The 21610-nt window shown below is 45.4% G+C and overlaps 1 protein-coding gene across 2 annotated transcripts in view; it reads left to right on the top strand.

The window, feature by feature from the left end:
* The window catches only part of TMEM179 (transmembrane protein 179), a 51573-nt gene that overhangs the window by 15107 nt on the left and 14856 nt on the right, over nucleotides 1–21610 (top strand). The window lies entirely within an intron of this gene.

Below are 21610 nucleotides of genomic sequence, written 5' to 3'. Positions count from 1 at the left end.
ATCTGGTGAGAACTCTGTGGGAGACAGCACTAGGGGGACAGCACCATTAGAAACCACCCCCATGATCCAGTCGCCTCCCACCAGACCCCACCTTCAACACTGGGCATTACAATTCAACATGAGATCTGGGTGGGGACACAGAGCCAAACCATATTACTGTGTTTCTTTTTGCACAAAAGAGTAGCTGCATGTATAATTTCCAATTTCCATTTACTTCTTACACAAAGAAAGCATTCTATAGATGCTCTTCTGCTCTTCGCTTTTATAATGTAAAAAGTTCTGGAAGCCACTCACAGAGCTGAGTTCATAGGAGTCTTTATTACTCTTTTTCAAAGCTGCATAGAACTTCATTGCATGAATGTATTACAGTTTATCCACTACTCTCCAGTTGCCTGATATACAGGGTTTCCCCATATAGGCTGCAGTGAATAACTCTGTGCTTATGCAGTTTCCGTGTGGCTCCCCAGAGGTGGGATAGCCGGGTGGAAATGTAACTACATGCCATAGTTTTGTAAGATACTCCAAATTCTGGCTGGGCATGGTGGCTCACGTCTGTAATTCCAGCATTTTGGGAGGCCGAGGCCAGAGGGTCACCTGAGGCCAGGAGTTTGAGACCAACTTGGCCAACATGGTGAGACCCTGTCTCAACTACAAATTAAAAAAACTTAGCTAGGTGCAGTGGTACGTGCCTATAATCCCAGCTACTTGGGAGGCTAAGGCAGAAGAATCACTTGAACCTGGGAGGCAGAGGTTGCAGTGAGCTGAGATGGTGCCATTGCCCTCCAGCCTGGGTGACAGAGTGAGACTCTGTCAAAAAAAAAAAAAAAAAAGATACTCCAAACCAAATTCACCCCCTAAAGGCTTGCAGCAGTTTACACTCCCACTAGTAATGTGTAAGAGTTACTGTTTCCCACAGCCTTGCCAACAGAGTGTATTGTCATGCTTTGTAATTTCTATCCATATGAGAAAGTATCTTGGTGTAGGTTTGTAAGTGTGAAATATAATAACATAAAGCTTACCATTGTAACCATTGCAAGTGAACAGTACAGTGGCATTAACTACATTCATATCGCTCAGCAACCATCACCACCATCCATCTCCAGGCTAAAACTGTAAATTGTGTGTGTGTTTGTGTGTGTGTGAATATAAAATGCACCCACTGGCTCTACTGGAGCCACTGTGTTGTTTAGATCTTCTGTGTTCTATGTGGCAGCCAGGGAGTCTCAGATCTCCTTTCCAGAAGAATTGGTCTCCCTGCTGGAGAGGAGCAGTTAGCTGATGGCCTGCAGCTGTAGCCCCTTCGGGGGCTGCTGTAATGCTTGGGCAGCCTCAGGCAATGGCAGGGGCAGGTGTGGGATGAGGACCTGGCCAGTTGTGTTCACCTGGGGCTTTCATGCACAGTCTTTGCCTTGAAACTCCCCCAGGGTTGTTGAGACTTTGTCAGACATGCGTCTCAGCCCCCAGCTCTGCCTGTCCAATCCTGTGCCTTCTCCACCGTCACCTTCCGCAGGTGCTGCCCGTAATGTACCTCTGACATCCTGACTTCAGCTCCTGCCTGCTTCCTCGAGGACGTGAGCCAACCCACTTCACTTATTTTTTTGTTCACTTGAGCTGCCTTGTTCCAGGAGTGATGTGCTAAATTACTAGTTTGCTGCTATGACTCTTTACCGTTTCTGTGGTTTTGCTTCATGAAGGTGGTTGCTGAATTATTTTTATTTATTTATTTTTGAGACAGGGTCTCGCTCGGTCACCCAGGCTGGAGTGCAGTGGCATGATCTCGGCTCACTGCAGTCTCAACCTCCTGGACTCAAGCAATCCTCCCACCTCAGCCTCCCTAGTAGCTGGGACCACAGGCATGCACCACCATGCCCAGCTAATTTTTGTATTTTTTTGTAGACTGGGTATCGCCATGCTGCCCAGGCTGGTCTTGAACTCCTGAGGCTCAAGCAATCCTCCTATCTTTGCCTCCCAAAGTGCTGGGATTACAGGCATGAGCCACCACACCTGGCCCTGAGCTACTTGTTGCATAATTGATCTTTGCTGTGAATTGTGTCTTTTTGCAGTAAAAAGTCCTTCGTGCTGCCTAATGCTTTTTGTCTTGAATTTTACCTTGCCGGCTAGCATGGTCCCCGTTTCTTTTCTTGCTGCATTTATACGACTCATGTGCCTTTGTTCTTCAATTCCAGCATTTTGGATCACTTTACTGTGTCTTGAATACAGCATGTAGTTGGATGTCACTTGTGAGTCAAAGTAATTTTTTTTTCTCGTGGTAAGTAAATCAAGTCCGTGACTTTGTGATGGTCTCAATGTTCACATCCCCCAAAAACTCGTGTGTTGAAACCCAGCTCCCAGGTGATGTACTAGGATGTGGTAAGGGTTCCACATGTGGAATAGGATTAGTGCCCTGTTAAAGCCCTTATTAAGGCCTGAGGGAGCCGCTTACCTCTTCGCCATGTGAGGACAGGTAGAAGGCACCGTCTGTGTAGAAGCAGTTCTCACAGGCATCGAATCTGCTGGCACCTTGACCTTGGAATTCTCAGCCCCAAGAACTGTGTTGCATGTGAATTTCCCAGTTGTAGGTATTCGTTAGAGCAACGCAACAGGACCACGACAGGCTCATGTGTTCAGTGTCAGCTGTTACAATATTTTCTAATATGTGTATATTGTGACATTCACAATGTGATGTGTAAGCTCTGCTCTTTCTCTCCTGTTGTTTTTCTCAGGGGTTTGTATTTTTTTTTTTTTTTTTTGAGACAGTGTGTCGCTCTGTCGCCCAGGCTGCAGTGCAGTGGTACGATCTTGGCTTACTGCAAGCTCCGCCTCCTGGGTTCACGCAGTTCTCCTGCCTCAGCCTCCCGAGTAGCTGGGACTACAGGCACCCACCACCACACCCGGCTAATTTTTTTGTTTTTTTTTAGTAGAGGTGGGGTTTCACCGTGTTAGCCAGGATGGTCTCTATGATCCTGACCTCATGATCCGCCCTCCTTGGCCTCCCAAAGTGCTGGGATTACAGGCGTGAGCCGCTGCGCCCGGCCAGGGGTTTGTATTTTTATTCTAAGGATTACTTACACTTTTTTAGTGCCCTTAGTTTCCTGTTTTCTCATCTAAACTTTCACTGTGGGTTTGTCAGTTTTGGGCAGTAACTGTCTCACTGATTGCCTGTGTCACTGTAAATGAGCTGGTACTCTTTTCCTCTTTCCCTCTCTCTTCTCCAGTGTTTCCAAGTTATAATATTCCTACCTTGTCACTGCACGCAACATTAGTATGTGAACCTTTCACCCTCTTCCCTTATAATGCTCCTTGTGCTGAAGGAGCCCAGTCATCTTTTGGGTTGGATGAAGTTAATATTCTAGTAGATTCTTCAAGAAGGGCTCATGGGCTGGGTGCGGTGGCTCACGCCTGTAATCCTAGCACTTTGGGAGGCTGAGGCCGGCAGACCACTTGAGGTCAGGAGTTTGAGACCAGCCAGGCCAACATGGTGAAACCCCATCTCTACTGAAAACACAAAAATTAGCCAAATGTGGTGACGCACGCCTGTAATCCCAGCTACTCAGGAGGCTGGGGCAGGAGAATTGCTTGGAGCCAGGAGGCAGAAGTTGCAGTGAGCCAAGATTGTCCCATTGCACTCCTGCTGCACTCCAGTCTGGGTGTTGTGGTGAGACTCCATCTCAAAAAAAAAAAAAAAAAAAAAAAAAAAAAAAAAAAAAGAGAAGGGCTCATGGTTCAGAATTTTCTAAGTTCTTGTATTGTTAAAACTGTTTTCTGTAGCCTTGATATTTGAAGGGAAGCTTCACTAGATATTGATATATTTGTATATCTATGCTTATATATTTCATCCTGTTACAGGACAGGCGGTCCTGATCCAGACTGTAAGAGAGGGTTCTTGGATCTCACACAAGAAAGAATTCAGGGCAAGTCCACAGTGCAAAGTAAAAGCGAGCTTATTAAGAAAGTAAAGTGGTGCAAGGACAGCTACTCCGTGGACAGAGTAGGGCGTTCCCGAAAGTAAGAGGAGGAACGCGTACACCCTGGGTACAATGCTGGTATATATGGGAAGACGTGCTCTGCTATGAGGGTTTGTGATAAAGAATTAATCTTCTTAATTACTATGTTTTGCAAGAATCGATATTATTACCTTTAAAGCAAAATTAGGAATGCCATTGTTTTCTAGATATTGGGATATCTGAACACTCCCAAGTCTGGGTCTGTTTAGTAAATATTATTAATTTGTTCCCTTAACTGTAAACAGCTAGAGGCTTGGAATGCCTCACTTTCTGAGGCTGCAGCTCGGCAAATCCCCGCCTCATTTTCCAGCCCTCACTCAAGATGGAGTCGCTCTGTTTCCAACGCCGCTGACAATCCTACGAGTGGGCACAGCATTTCTGGATTAGAGGGAGACTCACTTTTTATTTACAGAATAAATTGGCATTGGTTCCTTGTGACTGCTCCCCACTTGGGACAATGTGGTGACAGCGAGAGGAGCCTGCCTGTGCACCAGGGAGTTTTGCTCTGCAGGAGGGAAGCCTGAAGATTATGAGTCTTAGAGCTGATGTAGGAGCTGTTATACCCATGGGAGAGTGAAGATAAACTTTATTTTCTAACGTCAACAGATCCTCTCTGAGAAGAGAAGGGAAAGGCCCCAGGTTTACAGTTCTTCGGGATGTAAAGAAATGGTCCCGAGTTTCTTTTTTTTTTTTTTTTTGAGACGGAGTCTCGCTCTGTGGCTCAGGCTGGAGTGCAGTGGTGCGATCTCGGCTCACTGCAAGCTCCGCCACCTCCCGGGTTCAGGCCATTCTCCTGCCTCAGCCTCCCTAGAAGCTGGGACTACAGGCGCCCGCCACCACGCCCGGCTAATTTTTTTTTGTATTTTTAGTAGAGACGGGTTTCACCGTGTTCACCAGGATGGTCTTGATCTCCTGACCTCGTGATCCGCCCGCCTCAGCCTCCCAAAGTGCTGGGATTACAGGCGTGAGCCACCACGCCCGGCCGGTCCTGAGTTTCATCTGGCTTGGAAATCTAAAGTTATACCAAAAGGGAGATAAACCTGTCAACCATTTCCCTGGGTTCGTTCATTTTCTTTCTTTCTTTCTTTCTTTCTTTCTTTCTTTCTTTCTTTCTTTCTTTCTTTCTTTCTTTCTTTCTTTCTTTCTTTCTTTCTTTCTTCCTTCCTTCCTTCCTTCCTTCCTTCCTTCCTTCCTTCCTTCCTTCCTTCCTTCCTTCCTCTCCATCTTTTCTTTCTTTCTTTCTTTCTTCTTTCTTTTTTTCTTTCCTTCCCTTTCTCTTCTTTCTTTCTTTCTTCCTCCCTCCCTCTTCTTTCTTTCTCTTTCTTTTCTTTCTTCCTTTCCTTTCTTTCTCTTTCTTTTTCTCCCTTCCTTTCTTTCTTTCTTTCTTTCCTTCCTTCCCTTTCTCTTCTTTCTTTCTTCTTTCTTTCTTTCTCTTTCTTTCTTTCCTTTCTTTCTCTTTCTCTCTTCTTTCTCTCTCTCTTTCTTTCTTTCTTTCTTTCTTTCTTTCTTTCTTTCTTTCTTTCTTTCTTTCTTTCTTTCTTTCTTTCTTTCTTTCTTTCTTTCTTTCTTTCTTCTTTGTCCCTCTCTCCCTCCCTTCCTCTTTCTCTCTTTCTCTTTTCCTTCCTCCCTCCCTCCCTCCCTCTTTCCTTCCTTCCTTCCTTCCTTCCTTCCTTCCTTCCTTCCTTCCTTCCTTCCTTCCTTCCTTCCTTCTCTTTCTTTCTTTTCTATCTCTGTCTCTCTCTCTCCCTCTTTCTTTTTTGAGTTGACATGTCACACTGTTGCCTAGACTGGAGTGCAGTGGTGCGATTATAGCTCATGGCAGCCTCAAACTTCTGGGGTCAAGTGATCCTCCCACCTCAGCCTCCCAAAGTGCTGGGACTACAGGTGTGAACCACTGGGCCTTCTCCTGGGCATTTCATTATCTGAGTCTTTCAAGGCTGGTTTCCCTTCTAGGCATCCGTTAACCCAGGTTACCAGTAATTTTTTCTCAGAAAGCCATGACCTTGCAGAAATACCAACATATTTTCTCTACAATAAAAATGCTTGGTGCAGACTTTCTTTCACTGATGTTTAGAAAATGTCACTCCACTTTGCCCTGCTTTGCTATTACTTTTGAGAAATCTGATGCCAGGCGGGCTCCTTTGTTCTTGTAAGTTATTTTAAATTTGTTTTTGAAACATAAAAGTTTAATTAGATATTTTCTCAGAGTTGGTCATGTCTGGTTAATTTTCTCGGCATCCATGGGTGGGGAGCCTTTCAATACATAGACTTAAGTCTTTCAGTTTCGAGGCATCTTCTTGGACTAAGGTCTGAAATATGATGCCTGTCCCATTGCTTTGTTTCACATCTTCGGGGGCTCCAGTTATGCATGTGTAATTCCTTCTTTGCTTGTTTCCCACGTTCTCCACTTCTCTGTGGCCCTTTTTATGTCTTTTGTGGTCTCATTTTCATTCTCTTAGTTACTTTCCCACTTTATTGCCTTTCTTTATTTAAGTCTATTATTTCTTGGGTATCTCATAATTCAGTCTTCATTTCTGAGATGATTTTGTCCATTTCTTTAATTTCTTTTCTGTTTTCAGCAAACCCTTTTTATTTCTTTCTGCTTTTGTCTGCTTATATTCCAAGAGTTTGAATTTCTGACTCAGGGTGGGTTTTCCTATTCCCCAGGTGCTTCTGTGAGTATATTTCATTCACTTTAGAGTATGGCCTTGCTGTTTTTCCTACTTCATTTTTTGCAGGAGTGGGATTTTTATCAACTGAAGTGTGTTGATTATTTTTAGTAGCTTTAAATAGACAATACTCTTCTGATCATTCTGTGAGTTTGGGTGGTTTACAAGATTCCTGCTTCAGCACAGTCTGCTCTGTCTGTGTGGCAAAGTCTGGTTTCTCGAATGAATCTATGTGTGAGTGTGTGCTGGGAGTGGGGAATATGTGTCCTTTGTATTTTCTGGTTCACCTTTTCCTGCAGGACCTGGGACTTCTTCCCTTTCCTCCTTTTTGCCTTGGCTGCTGGATGCCTGAAGAGCACATCTCCCTTCTTTTTCACCGTTTGCTTCTCCTGAAGTTCTGCCTTTCACAGATGCCACTTCAGGTTGCGTGTGCCTTTTGGGCCCATCTCTGCAGTTAGCAGGTGGACCTAAGGGCACTTGTTCAGTGTTTTCACCGTGGGAAATGGTGCTATTTCTGCCAGTTTTAGAGCACTCCTACACCCCCCTCTAGCTTTCCCCTTCTGTCTTTCCTGTCTTATTCTTGGACTGCTCTTACCCACTGCAAAGAGTGTGAGCAATTGCTTGCTGGGATGTTTTTCTTTTTCCCCTTTTTCCCCTGAGGTTGCTTTGAAGTTGGGGCATTCCTGTCTTTGTGTGGTTTCACTTGACCTTCCTGTTGACCTGCACTGATTCTGGAGGATTTTGGGGATGATGCAGACCTAGGCAGATGCTATTCTCTTTGGTTGCTCAGAAGTCCTCTTAGAGAGTGTTAGAGTGCATTTATTGGTTGTGAATGATTTTAAGACTCTTCACATATTTAAGAATTAGTTGATTTTGTTTTCTGCACCTGTTATCTTACTTGATTATATTCTTCTATTAACATGTAGGCCTTGCTCTTATTGTTTTCTAGAAAGTCTTTACATATTAGAAAAATGGTGTTGTGCCTTGCAAAAGCTTTCTCTAAGTTCCCAGGTTGTCTGTGGGCTTTGCTGAAGGAGCCTGATACTGTTAGCTCTGGCAGCAGGACCGAGGGCTTGGGCCTTTACGTTCACGTGTTGGCAGAGAGGCTTTGAGAACAGGGCCTTTATATATGTAAAGCAGGACTGGGGGACACTTACCTCTCTTCCAGTGGGGCTGTGGGGCAGAGATGATGGAGAAAGAGCAGGGAAGGAGGTAGCAGAGAGGGACCTGCACAACACAGAGAAAAGAAGTGTGTGTGTGTGTGTGTGTGTGTGTGTGGTGGGGGCTTGCCAGCTAGCTGGTATCTGGAGTTCTTCCACTCACTGAGAGATGAAAGGAAGGGCGGAGACGAATGTACATGCAAATGGATAATCTGTGCAGCTTTGCAGAGTGCAGGGCCATTTGCATAAATATTGTTTGCAAAAAGCAATTAGTGGTTCATTTACATGCAGTGAAGTAGCAATTTGCACGTTTTTCAGGAACAACTGCTTTGCCGACATGCACAAATTTGATGCTTTGCAATTGGCCTTGTAATAGTAAAGCTTTACAATTTTTCATGTTTAGTTCCTATCTTGCTTTCCTGAGATATGGACTTTTTCCTTTAAAAAAATAAAGTGCCATGTCAAGGACCAAAGTTCTCCAAGCTAGCATTCCTGGTGAACACTTATTCCTTTTCTGACTGTGTCCAAGCTTCTGCATCTCCCTGAGTACCTGTACAGACTGTTTTCTTGGCCTCCTACTTGTGTAGCTTTAAGTGACACTTTCTCAGTTGGGCAATGATTGGCCACACCCGCGCACACTGCCCTCCTCCCCCACCGTGGGTCAGGCTGCAGTGAAGAAGGCTCTGCCTTGGGCAGGATCAGTGACTGTGGATCTCAGTTCAAAGAGACAGGATCATGGTCTGGTATCTGGTGGCCCCGGGAGGAGTGGGAGCATCCATGCCCAGTCCCTACCAAGTGACCCTAGCCAGACCTGGCCTGGCCTGTCCCGCACTCTCACCGTCAGTGTTGTTCACGTCTCAGCTGAAGCTTCAGCCTTTCCTGCAAGGGCTGTGGCAGACGAATCCAGCAGAGGACCTATGTGGAGGCTGTGCTGCAACGGTGACCTCGCAGTCAAGTCTGCCTCAATTTCTGAGGAAAGTCCATACCATGTGCACTTGTACAGGTGTGAACCTGTACAAGCAGAAAGAGAAGCAGAACCAATAGAGCCACCAGAGAGGACCTAGAGCAAGTATAACTGGTGTCCTCAGAGAGAAATGAGACCAGTGGGTATTGCAGAGAACCCATGAGAGGTCTTGCAATGAAAAAAAGTCATGAAGAACAAAAGCAAGAAAAGTTCCAGTGATGGGAGGCAGAGTGGGTGTCTGTGGGAGAAGCAGGGAGCTGGGCGAGGATGCTGAGGGGTCTACTGGAATGTGACACAAAGGGATGGAGTTGGGAAGCACAAAAGGCAAGCTGAGATGTGGAGGACGATCTAGAGGCCATAGCATCCCTCTCATAGGATTTCAGGGGGAGAGAATAAGGGGGAGGTGCTGGGGGTGGGACAACAGCCAGGGCACGTTTTCATCTCTACCTTTTCAGAGCTAAAGGCAGGTACTGGTCCCACTGAAAGAGCCCACCAAGTGCCAAGCAGGATAAACACAAATAACCAAACTCCCCCAATTCATTCCTTGCTACATCAAAGTGCAATGTGGATCGTCAGTGATACAGCTAAAGCTGGATGGGTAGGGAGAGGGGAAATCCCAATTATCTAAAAGGAACAAGGATCCGATTGACATCTGCCTTCTCATCTGCAGCGTTGGGAGAACAGGTTAAGACTCCAAATATTCCCAGTTGTGAGGTGAAATCCTCGGACAATCCACTATTTATAAGCAGAGAGAAAATAAAACCAGCCAGGCGGGGCAGCTCACGCCTGTAATCCTAGCACTTGGGAAGGCCGAGGCAGGTGGACCACCTGAGGTCAGGAGTTCGAGACCAGTTTGGCCGACATGGTGAAACCCTGTCTCTACTAAAAATACAAAAATCAGACGGGCGTGGTGGTGGACACCTGTAATCCCAGCTACTAGGGAGGCAGAGGCAGGAGAATCACTTGAGGTGGAGGTTGCTGTGAGCTGAGATCATACCACTGCACTCCAGCCTCGGTGACAGAGCAAGACTCTGTCTCAAAAAACAAATAAAAAAACAACCATTTAGCTCCCATAGTCCCCCGACTTTCTGAAAAAGTTGCCAGAAGATGTGTCTAGCAGGAGGAAAAGGGTGGCGAGCTGATGCTGACTGACGGTTATCATCACCGCTGTTGCTCAGGTGCTCTGCTGAGTGCTGCACGTGAATTATCTCACTGACTCCTCACGATGCCACGAGCCTGGTGCTGCTAGTCACATTTCACAGGGGAGGAAGTAAAAGTACAATAATGTTAGCATATTGTTAAGTTCAAATAGGTACTGATTGCTAAAAATGATAGCCATCTAGCACTAAAATTCCCTGTAGGATCAACACGGGAGGCTTGAGGGAGATATGGGGAGTGGACAAAAGCAACATCTTGTGATGGGTCTCATCCTGTTTGGAGAATATCTCAACTCTGACAAATTCTTGACGCTGTCGGAAAAATAGATGCTTAAGTGTGTATTTTCTAAATCTATAGGTAATCAAAAGGAGATTGGAAATAGAATGTAACTATTTCAAAGACAGGCGAGGAAAAATGGAATAAAATAAACCTAATTTCTAAAATACGATGAGAAAGGGGAAAAACAAAAACACCCCAGGAAATATAAAGTAAGATTTTATTTGATCAGAAATCATAATAAATGTCAGTGGACTAAACATATGTGTTAAAAGACAGAGATGCTCAGATTGAACAGAAACAAATAACAAATTCTAACTGAAATGTTGCTTACAAAAGACATGCTTAAAGTAACCTAGAAAGTTAAAAATTAAAGGAATAAAAAAGTCTATCAAAAATGCTAAAAAAATGCAAGCAGTCCTAGCAATATTTATAAAATACAAGATAAAATTTAAGGCAAAATGTTTAAAAGGGACAAAAGGGGATATTTCATATTGACAAATGGAACAACTCATAAAGAATACATGAGGCCAGAGGCAGTGACTCACGCCTGTAATCCCAGCACTTTGGGAGGCCAAGGTGAGCAGGTCACCTGAGGTCAGGAGTTCGAGACCAGCCTGGCCAACATGGTGAAACCCTGTCTACTAAAAACACAAAAATTAACCAGCATGGTGGTGCACACCTGTGGTACCAGCTATGTGGGAGGCTGAGGTTGGAGAATTGTTTGAACCCGGGAGGAGAGGCTGCAGGGAGCCAAAATCGTGCCACTGCATACTAGCCTGGGTAACACAGCGAGACTGTCTAAAAAAAAAAAAAAAAAAAAAAAAGGAAGAAAAGTCCATGAGAGTATAAACTGAAATATATAATGAAAACATACATTAAGCAAAAATAGAAAATCACGAATTCATAGTCATGGTGGGAGACCTACCCCAGAAGCTGAAGAATTTAATAGACTATAAATAAATATAAGCAATTAAAGCTTGATCTAATAGACACATAGAAACACATACTCAACAAATAAAAAAATTTTTTTTTAGCACAGTAAGAACATTACAAAAAAAAGTGTACTAGATGACTAAGAGAATTTTGACATCTTAAAAATTAACATGTAAGGCTAACTTTAGTGACCACAAATCAATAAAATTTGAAATCAATGGCAAAAAGAAAGTCCATCAAAATGAGTATAGCTGAAAATACACTATTAATTATTTTAGTAGGTATTAAAACAAAAATAGAAACTGTTAACTATCTGTAGCCAAATGGCTATGAGAACATTTCATGTTAAAACCTATGGGATATGGCCAAAGTGTTACCAACAGGAAAATGTATAGACTTAAATGGATTCATTAAAATTGAATATGAATAGGTTAAGATTTTAAACTGAAGAAACTGGAAAAGCAAAGGAATAAGCTCAGGGAAATAACGTGTTAATCATAAGGGGGCGTGATAATCATAAAGACAGCCGTGGGATCACAGAAAAAGGGAGACATTGTTGACATGCCCTTCCCAGCACTGTCCAGGGAGCGGGAGCCACTGTTTTAGACCTCAAGTACTTGTGGTCACCTGGACAGGTGTATGTTATTGGGAGATGCAAGGCAGCTCCTCTTAGCTTGAGCTCATTATCATGAAATAATCTTATTCCCCATCTGATTCCATGCTCTTCAAGATGTCTTCTAATCGTGCCTTCCCAGATAGCATTGCTGACAGCAAATACAGTTTGAGTATGGATGTTGGTGTTCTAGTCTTGTAAACAGTAACTTCTCAGGGTAAATCAACACATCAACATTCTGATTTCCCGTATCAGCGATTAACTTGCCAGAATCAGGCTGCTGGTATTTTCCAAAATATGGTTGTAAGAATTTGTTAATCATTCTTCACCCCTCGTCTCTCCACTGATCAATCCACCTACCCATGTACTCACACATTCATCAATGCATGAGTAATAAATCAATACATTTATTTATCCTTCATCCTCCCTGCCACCCTCCCATCCATCCATCCATTCATCCATCCAAACATCCATCCATCCCTCCATCCATTTATCCATCCATCCATCCACTCAAACATCCACCCACCCATCCATTCATCCATCCATCCACCCACCCACTCACTCACTCATTTGTCCATTCATCCACTTACCCATCCATCTACCCACTCACTCATCCATCCACCCAAACATCCATCCACCCAACCATTGATCCATTCATCCATCCATCCATCCATTCAATTATCCATCCATCCATCCATCCATTCAATTATCCATCCATCCATCCATCCATCCATCCATCCATCCATCCATCCCTTCATCCATCCACTCACTCATTCATCCATTCATGTACCTACATATCCATCTACCCATTCACTCATCCATTTATCCACCCAAACGTTCAACCACACAACCATCCATCCATCCACCCATCCATCTCTCCATCCACCAAACATCCATTCATCCATCCACCCAAACATCTATCCACCCAAACATCCATCCATCCATCCATCCACCCAAACATCCATCCACCCAAACATCCATCCATCCATCCACCCACCCAAACATCCATCCGTCCATGCATCCACCCATGCATCCATCCATCCACCCATCTATGTATCCACCCCTCCATCCACCCACCCACTTATTCATCCATGCATCCATCTATGCATCCATCTACCCACCCACTCGTCCGTCCACCCATCCATTCATCCATTCATCCAACCAATCACCTACCCACCCTCTCATCCATTTATCACTCTCCTACTGATGTACGAATTGATTTATTCATCCTCTTATCCCCCATGCACCCAACCACCCTCCACCCATTTACCCCTCTGCAGGGGCCTTCATTGGGCAGTTCTTCTGGAGTGGTTGGCACCACTCATTTCTCTCCCATGCATGGAGGACTCCGTTGTGTCATACTCAGGTGGAGTGCAGCGAGTGAGATGATGAACAGTGCCCCTCAGTCATCTTTCGGATGGAGAGCAGTCTTCTTTATATAATCTTATGTTTGCCCTCAGTAGGAGCCAAAAAAATGGAGTGAAACATGAAGACATTAGATATTTTGTGGTTTTCTTTCTGAGTCTCCACTGACCCCTTCCCAGCCCCAATCTTTTTCAGCCTTGCTTCTTCCTCCAGCCATGTCCCTCCTCCCCTTCCACCAGAGGCCTTGCAGCGCCATCCATGGGCCCTGCCTCGAGTTGTAGGGCACTGCCTGCTGGCCTGGCTGTTCTACCTGATCCACAGCTTCCCTCGTATGGGATGTGGTGGGGGCAAGGGAGTGCCTGATGAGGACACTCTTTCTGGAGTGTTCTATTTATACCCTTCTGCTTTAGAGACGTTCCAGGTGCACCTGGGCGCTGTATTACGTATTTCTGGACTGTTTCCCACACCTGGCCAAAGCCAGTTGTCCTGGATCCTTCCAGGCCTCAGGCAACAGGTCAGACAGGCCCTGACTGGGAGCTGGCAGGAAGGAGAAAAGCAAAGCATCCCTGAGGTGGGGGCGGCACTGCAGCAGAGGACAAGGATAGGAGACAGCTCTGCAGCCTGGGGGCCAGTGGGGGGAGCCAGACCACCCCTGAAGTTCCAGGTGGACATCCTCTCCATAGAGGGATCTGGGAGTGTCCTCCCCTAGCCCCAGCGACAGTGGCTGGAGCACAGCATCTCTCTCCCCTCACACATGTATGCAGATGGTAGTCACAACCTGGTGAGGCTGTGGAGAAATAGGAACGCTTTTATGCTGTTGGTGGGAGAATAAATTAGTTCAGCCATTGTGGAAGACAGTGTGGCGATTCCTCAAGGATCTAAAACCAGAAATACCATGTGACCCAGCCATCCCATTACTGGGTACATACCCAAAGGATTATAAATCATTCTACTATAAAGACACATGCACACGTATGTTTATTGCAGCACTATTCACAACAGTAAAGACTTGGAACCAACTCAGATGCCCATCAGTGATAGACTGGATTAAGAAAATGGGGCACATATACACCATGGAATACCATGCTGCCATAAAGAAGAATGAGTTCATGTCCTTTGTAGGGATGTGAATGAAGCTGGAAACCATCATTCTCAGCAAACTAACACAGGAACCAAAAACCAAACACCACATGTTCTCACTCGTAAGTGGGAGTTGAACAATGAGAATGCATGGACACAGGAAGGGGAACATCACACACCGGGGCCTGTCAGAGGGTGGGGGGTAAGGGGAGGGAGAGCATTAGGACAAATACCTAATGCATGAGGGGCTTAAAACCTAGATGACGGGTTGACAGGTGCAGCAAACCACCATGGCACATGTATACCTATGTAACAAACCTGCACGTTCTGCACATGTACCCCAGAACTTAAAGTAAAATAATAAAAAGAATTATATCAAAAAAGATGAAATAAATAGCTAATGTCCATACGAAAAAAATGTGCTATTGTATAACACACCAAAGACAAAAGGAAGAGTAGTTCCAGAAGCAAATCCACTTATATGTGAATTTAAAATATTTTAAAGGTAAAATTTTTAAAAAGTAAAAGAAGTTCAATATACAATTTCCACCCATAGAAGAGGAAAAAGTTGATCACCTTTCACAATATCCAAAAAATTGAACTGAAAATTATTTAAACTTTAAAAGAGATTTTGTAAATAGCAAAAGTATTAAATTTTTAAAGACTGTAAAAAAAAAAAATGGGATAATACAAACACATGACTTTACAATTTGCTTTTTTAAATATAGCACTAGACAGATAATTCTTCAAGCCAGTACCCACAGACTCGATTCCTGTTTAATAGCTCAAAACTTTCCATTATAAGGAGGTGCCAGAATTTATTTAATTGCTCCCTGGTTTATAAACATTCTGGTTGTTTTCCATTTTTGGCTGGTACAAACCGTTGTAATAAACATTCATGTACACATGGCCTTATGAAATGAGGCTTTTCTGTTGAGCCCCCATGTTTCAGAAGTGTTGGAGCTGGGTCTAAGCAGGTGCAGTGATCTGAGCTTTTTTTTTTTTTTGAGATGGAGTCTTGCTCTGTCGCCCAGGCTGGAGTGCAGTGGTGCGATCTCGGCTCACTGCAAGCTCTGCCTCCCGGGTTCACGCCATTCTCCTGCCTCAGCCTCCCGAGTAACTGGGACTACAGGCGCCTGCCACCACGCCTGTCTAATTTTTTGTATTTTATTTAGTAGTAACACGGTTTCACCATGTTAGCCAGGATGGTCTCGATCTCCTGACCTGGTGATCCTCCCGCCTCGGCCTCCCAAAGTGCTGGGATTACAGGGTGAGCCACCGCGCCCGGCCGCTCTGAGCTTCTACCGACTGTGCCAGGTTCCTCCAGAAGACCACGAGGCTCCCTCCTCCCTGGGGTCCCCAGCTTTGGCAGGCCAGGAGTGGGTGTTATCAGCCTTTTAAAGCTTTGGGACTTAATTTTGGAGGCAGCCTGGGTCCAATGATGGGTCAGTGTGGGGGTACAAAGGTCCAGCTCCTGCTCCTCTGTGGAGCTGCTCTGAAGGGGCTGTTCCCAGGGGGTTGCCTCTGTGTCACTGAGCATTTCTCCCTTGGCTCAGTCCTGCTGCTCTTGGTGGCTCACAGATGTTGCTCCTGAGAGGAACCCCCACCCTCAGTGCTCCTGTCTGCAAACCTCAAGGTCCAGCATCTGTTCCCCTAACCTAGGGTGGTCCTGGGAAGCAGACACACATAGGATTTGGGGCTAGACTAACTACTGGCAGTCACTGGCTGTGGTCCCTGTCGCTGTGGCTAGTGCAGAAGTGACAGCCCTGCAGTGTCAGGGACCCTCTCCCCGTGGTGCCCCAGGTGCTGTATCGGGTAGGGGAGGAAGTGCACTGGTTGGTGCCTTATCTCAGAAGCACGAGAGGCGGAGCAATGCAGGAATCACAGAACCATGGATCAGATGGCTGTTCTCGGTGCTACAAATTTCTGGAGAAAGATGATGGGAGCCCAGCTTGACTCGTCTCCACTCAAGGCCTGGTGTGGGGGGCAGTGGGCCTGCTTGGCAGCCTGTCCTGAGAGTCTCATCCCCTACAATTGGAGGCAGGGAAAGGTGGAGGTCCAGCCCAGGGCTTAATTCTAAGGGCAGCATAGCTCCGGAGGTGATGGGACCCTCAGCCTTGGCAAGGCTGCCATGCCAGCCTCAGGCCCCCATGGCGGGCCCCTTTAGGAGAGAAGAACTTATTCCTCAAACTGCCATATGAGCTGCCCTCGATGGTTCCCAGCTGCCAGCCTCTTCTGATGCTGCCTCACTCCAGGTCACTCCCTGTCCCAGACCAGCTGCTTCCAGTGACTGGTCCACATGTGCTTGCAAAGGCCCAGGGCCCTTGACCCTGGGGTCAGCTGAGCCACCACTGAGACTGTCTCGGCTAGCAGCCTCTCTGCCCTCTTCTGTTTTCATCTTTTCTTCCCCATCTGTGGTCCCAGAGCCCTTCCAACAAGCCTCTCTGGGTACTTCTCCACCTTAGAGTCTGCTTTCTAGAGAACCCCACCTGTGATGACATGCTCAGAGGTTGGGGCTCTCCCATACCTTCTGGAAGCCTCTGGGCCTACAGGAGGGGCTTGCTCCTCCACATCAGAGACAGGCACTTCCTTGTGTATGAGTTCTCTGGGACTGCTGAGTCTAAGTGCCATAGGTGGGGGCAGCTTAAACAACATTCATTTTCTCACAGTTCTGGAGGCTGGGAGTCCAATATTCAGGTGCCAACATCTGCTGAGGGCCCTCATGGTGAAAGCAGAAGGGCAGGAGAGCCCACACATGCAAGAGAAACAGGGGCTTAATTCTTTCTTTATAAGGGGTCCTTTTCCAAGGTAAATAACCCACTTTCCCAGTAAGGACAGTAATCCATTCATGAGCCCTCCTGACCTAGTCACTTCTTAAAGGCCCCACCTCTCAGCACTGTCACACTGGGGATTAAATTTCCAACAGATGAATTTTGGGGGACACATTGAAACCCTAGCAGGAAGCGTCATACCAGTCTGTGCCTGCATCTTCTTGTGGTATTCTACTTCTATGCATGTCTGTCACCGAATGTTTTACAAGGACATCAATTACATTGGCTGAGGGCCCACCCTAATGACCTTCTTTTAACTTGATTACCTCTATAAAGACCCCATCTCCAAATAAGACCACATTCTCATGTGCTGAGGGTTCGGACTTCAACATATCTTTGTTGGGGTCACAGTCAACCCATGACACCTTGTTGGAAGATGATCCACAGGTTTGCTTTGCAAGGAGCATGCATGGCCCTCTAGGGAGGGGCTACTCCATCTCTCCTGCTGGTGACCAACGTCAAACAATGAGCTCTGCTGAGAGAGGGAGGCCAGCATGCCCCGACGGCTCTGCAGGATCTGAAGACCATGCACCAGCAGGAGGCAGGGATATGTGTGTGCCTGGACCACAGCGTGCTGGATCCAGGCAGGGGAGTAGAACATAAATGTTGGGTAAGAAAGAATTTATCCAAAAGGTAGAGGTGTCGTGGAATACAAAGGTTTAACACCAGGCAAGAGCCCTGGGAGGCAGGGCTAACTTGTTCCTAGGATGGTGGGGCAGACAGAGTAATGCCCTGAAGATGTCCACATCCCAATCCCAATTCCTGCAACCCATGAGTATGTTACCTTTTACGGAAAAAGGGACTCTGTGCTTGTGATTAAGGTTGAGGACCTCAGGTTGGGGGGTATCCTGGATTTTCCAGATGGGTCTAATGTCAGCATAGAGAGTCTTCTAGATGCAGAAACCAGAGGGGTGGAGCATGAGAAAGGCTGGACTTGTGCTTCTTGCTTTGAAGATGGAGCAAGGAGGCCAGTAGCCAAGGAATGCAGAAACCTCTAGAAACTGAAAAGGCAAGGAAACAGATTCTCCCCTGAAGACTCCAGAGGGAATAAAGCCCTGCAGATGCCTTGATTTTAGACTTCTGACCCTGGGATGTTCTGGCCTCCCAGAACTGTCAGATAATCCATTTGTGCTGTGGTGGCGATTTGTTGCAGCGGTGACAGAAAACTCATCTAAGTGGCTCTAAGAAGCTTGGAAACTGGATGCTCACCCCCGTAGAATAGAATGGCCAGGACAGATGGCGGGAGAGGGAGTAGGAGCTCAGGGACAGGGGCGTGCTCGAGTGGCCATGCTACAAAGGCTGCAGCAACCACCGAGGCCCCATTCCTGGGTGGCTGCGGGTGGCTGCAGAGGAGTCTCCATTTACCAGAGCAAGAAAGTTGCACTGGGGAGGGGGCAGAATCACTGAGAAGCTCAGTGGGATGATGGTCGGAGCTGCCATCACAGGACTAGGTGCCCCGAGAACAATGCGGCTGGTGGGATCCCCAGATAAGACAGACCGGGGGTGCCACCTAATCGTCGGGAGCAAGGCGAGCTCGGGTATCCCAAAGAGCAGCAAAGTCAAAGAAGGAGCCAGCGTATCCTGACCAACAGAAAGCGGAGGAGGTGGACAACAGGACTGGGCACCCCTGGAGGAAAGGCAGAGGCATTGCTCACTCTGGTGCACTTGACACCATCATAGGACGGGAAGGGGAACCGTCCCAAGGGCAGCCTGACATGAGATGTCAAGACACTTGGCCCAATTTCTGGACCTAAGCGAGGTTTCAGACTCAGAACAAAATTAACTTGCAAATTCTAATATTTTTATAGAGTATCTTGAGATTCCTAGGTGTAGAATCATATTATCCTCCAGTAAAGATAGTTTTGCCTCTTTGTTTCCATAGTTATACTGCTTATTTTATTTTCTTGTCTTGGTTCTTTAGGTAGAATTGCCCCCAAAATGGTCAATAATAGTTGCAACAGTGAGCATTCCTGTGTCGTTCCTGATTTGAATGGGTGCAGATTTATAATGTGGTTTAAGGTCGTCTTGACCACATTTAGGTAGTTTTATTTTACATAGAGGTGTTTTTTTTTTTTATTTTTTTATTTTTTTTATTTTTTTTTATTCCTTGATACGAAAAGGTGGGTTTGTCTCCTTTATTTGTTGATGTAGCATATCATTGATAGATTTCCTAAAGCAAAGCTATTCTCTCATTTGTGGACTAAAGTCTACCCATTCTTGTTTTCTTACTTTCTTAATACATTGGGTTGTGTTCAATGTCCCAATATTTTATTTGAAAATGTTCTGCATCCATATTTGTAGATGAAATTTCCTATGTCTTTCCACCACAGTTTTGATAAGATTTTGGTATTAATGTAATGTTGGCTTTTAAAAGTGAATTTTGGAGTTTTCCACATTTTCTGTAGATTGGAATTTCTTCAATAAAGAGATGGTTAATTTTATGTGTTAACTTGGCTGGGACAAGGTGCCAGGGATGTGGTCAAACATTATTCTGGATGGTTCTGTGGGGGTAGTCTTGGACAAGGTTAACATTTAAGTGGTGAACTTTGAGTAAAGCAGATTGTCCTCCACAATGTGGGTGGGTGTCTTAGTTGGTTTTCTATTGCTAAAACTGAATACCAGAGACTGGGTAATCTATAAAGGAAAGACGTTTATTTATCACAGTTTCTGGAGGCTGGGAAATCCAAGGTCAAGGTGCTGCATCTGGTGAGGGCCTTCTTGCTGGTGGAAACTCCCTGTAGAGTCCCAGGGTGGGGCAGGGCATCCACGGTGGGGAGGCTGAGTGTGCCAGCTCATCTCTCTTTCTCTTCTCATAAAGCCATCAGTACCAGTCCTGGGACAACCCATTAATCCATTAGGCCATTAATCCATGAAAAGATTCATCTATTCATAAGGACAGGACCAAATCACCTCCTGAAGGCCCCACTGCCACATTGGGGATTAAGTTTCTACATGAATTTCAGAAGAGACAAACATTCAAACTATAGCAGTGACCCCATCCAACCAGTTGAAGGCCTGAATAGAAACAAAGGCTGACCCCACCTCCCAATCCCCCTCCCCCACCAGTAAGAGGGAATTCTGCAGCCACAGCGTTGAACCACAACATCGACTTTTCCTGGGTCTCCAGCCTGCTGGCCCACCTGCAGATTTGAGACTTACCAGTCTACAAAATCACATGAGCCAATTCGTTAAAATAAATCTCTTTCTTTCTCTCTTTCTCCATCTTACTGGTTCTGTGTCTCTGGAGAACCCTGACTAATACAAACAAGAGAAGTCTTTGATTTTTTAAGGTTAAATAGAACTAATCACAGACATGCCAGGGTCTTACACCTTTGACCTTTGAAAATAGCAGATGTTTAATCATCTTTCCAACCTAGTCTGCAGTTTCCAGTGCTGGCGGTTCCCTGTCAGCTGTCGTGGTCTCCTTCATGTTGGCCAAAGCCTAGAAGTGTAACACCCCCAGATGTGTTCAAATTGGTCAAACTGCTGGATAATGAGTGGATGGGACTTCCACGCCTGCCCAAGTCAGGGGAGGGGGTGAATTTCCTGAGTGGGCTCCCTGGGGATACTCCAAGAGTGGTGAAAACCCTGAGTGGATTCTCCAAGAGAAGAGTGACCATTGCCGACCTCGTGGCTGGCCTTCAAGGCCCGATTTCAAAGTGATTGCAAAATGAAATGCAATCCACAGAAGAGAAGAAATTGCAAATGGTAGCAAGCGTAAGAAGATATGCTCAGCCTCATGATGCCAAAGCAAGCCCAAGTTTACACAGCAACGAGCACATTCTGTGAAAACTGGCAGGATTTGAATACAACTGCTGTTTCTCAGCCGTGGAGGGGGAGGGGTCTACAACCCAGATGTGAGAGTAAATTTGAACAACATTTTTAAAGCCAGTTTGGCAATTTTTGTCAACATTTTAAATGTGCATACCCCATGACCCAGCAATTCCTCTTCTAAGAATTTCTCTTATAAAAATGCCTGTGCAAGCTCACAAATACATGTGTACAACGATGTTCACATGACAGCATTTGAGGCAGGAAAAACTGGAGACACAAAACATCCACCTTAAGAGGAATAGTTATGCAAATTGTGGAATCATCATTATAATGGAGTTATGCAGTTATTAAAAAGAACGAAATAGGTGTATGTGTAGGCAGGGAATAATCTCCTTGACATTTTGTTGAATAAAAGAATCAGCCTTCAAAAACTATGTATAGTATGAAACATTTTTGTTAATTGTGTGTGTGTGTGTGCTTATGTGCTTAGCAAAATGTCTAGAAAAATAGATGCCAGGTTATTAAAGTGGTCACCCCTGGTAGTGTGATGGGGTAGGGGAGGGGGATGAGGAGAAGGCTTTCTATTTTATTGTATACATATCTCTATTACTTGACTTAAGAAATGAGCATATATTACTTAGTCAATAAAACAAAAAGATTTTTTAGTGCTTGCAGAAAAAATGCTGATGTTACTTTAAACCAGGAGGAGCAATGTTAGGGCTTCCTCACTCTGGGAATTGGACTAAAGGTGACTTAGTTTTAAAGGCAACTAGAAAAGGC

This window comes from Chlorocebus sabaeus, chromosome 24 (assembly GCF_047675955.1).
Source record: "Chlorocebus sabaeus isolate Y175 chromosome 24, mChlSab1.0.hap1, whole genome shotgun sequence".
NCBI classification, from domain to species: Eukaryota; Metazoa; Chordata; class Mammalia; order Primates; family Cercopithecidae; genus Chlorocebus; species Chlorocebus sabaeus.
This window is presented reverse-complemented; position numbering and strand designations above follow the sequence as displayed.